This window comes from Mastomys coucha, unplaced genomic scaffold (genome assembly GCF_008632895.1).
Source record: "Mastomys coucha isolate ucsf_1 unplaced genomic scaffold, UCSF_Mcou_1 pScaffold15, whole genome shotgun sequence".
Taxonomy (NCBI): domain Eukaryota; kingdom Metazoa; phylum Chordata; class Mammalia; order Rodentia; family Muridae; genus Mastomys; species Mastomys coucha.
In genome coordinates this window covers 154,631,455-154,632,409 of record NW_022196897.1, presented here as the reverse complement: position 1 = coordinate 154,632,409, position 955 = coordinate 154,631,455, and the positions used below count along the sequence as shown (strand labels likewise).

At 45.1% G+C, this 955-nt stretch overlaps 1 protein-coding gene across 9 annotated transcripts in view; it reads left to right on the top strand.

Moving 5' to 3' along the window:
• Positions 1-955, top strand: part of Nfatc2 (nuclear factor of activated T cells 2) — a 134,321-nt gene that overhangs the window by 37,079 nt on the left and 96,287 nt on the right. The gene's annotated exons all lie outside the window — the stretch shown is intronic.

Sequence of the window (955 nt, the reverse complement as noted above, 5' to 3'; positions counted from 1 at the left end):
TGTGTTGTGCGTACATGTTCATGCACATGTATGTATATGTTTCTGTGTTATACTTATATGTCCTTGTACATGGGTGTGATGTGGGTATCCATGTATGTATATGTGCTTGTGGTATATGTGAGCATGTATCTGTGTGTATAAGAACATGTGTGGTGTGGGTATATGTGTGTCCCATGGGTATGTGTGTCCTGGTACATGTATGTGGTGTGTGTACGTATGTGTATGTGTGTATATGTATGTGAGTGGTATGTGTATATGTGTGCCCATATACATGTGGTATGTATGTATGTATATATGTATGTATGTATGTATGTATGTGGTGTGTGTATTTATGTGTGCCTATACACATGAGTGTGCATCTTCCAAGGAAAACCATTTGTGCTAATGGTTATTGATTACCTTAATTCTAAGCTCCTCATAGGATTTCAGTATGCCCACTTCACAACTGAGAAAAATGAACCTAGAGAGTTGCAGGCTTCTGCTCAAAGTCACAGGGGAGTAGGTGTTAGGGCAGGGACTTGCACTTGGGTATGGGATTCTAGTCATGGTGTTGATTTTCCTTCATACCTCACATGGGGTTCACGTTGTTTGGTTCATCCATACCAGAGCTAGGTCCCTCTCTGTGCTTCTCGGACCCATCACTCAGTGGACCATCAGTTAGTGATTATGACTGGACCTGAACTCACTCCCAAATACACTGCTAATCAAGACAATCAGACATAGAGAGCCTCTCAGTTGTCACCTGGCCCCTTTGCCATCTGACTGTAGGAGAGGGAAAGCCCCCAGCGAGGTAGTGACAGGTACTTAAGCCCCCAGTGAGATAGTGACAGGTACTTAAGCCCCCAGTGAGGTAGTGACAGGTACTTAAGCCCCCAGCGAGGTAGTGACAGGTACTTAAGCCCCCAGCGAGGTAGTGGCAGGTACTTAAGCCCCCAGCGAGGTAGTGGCAGGTACT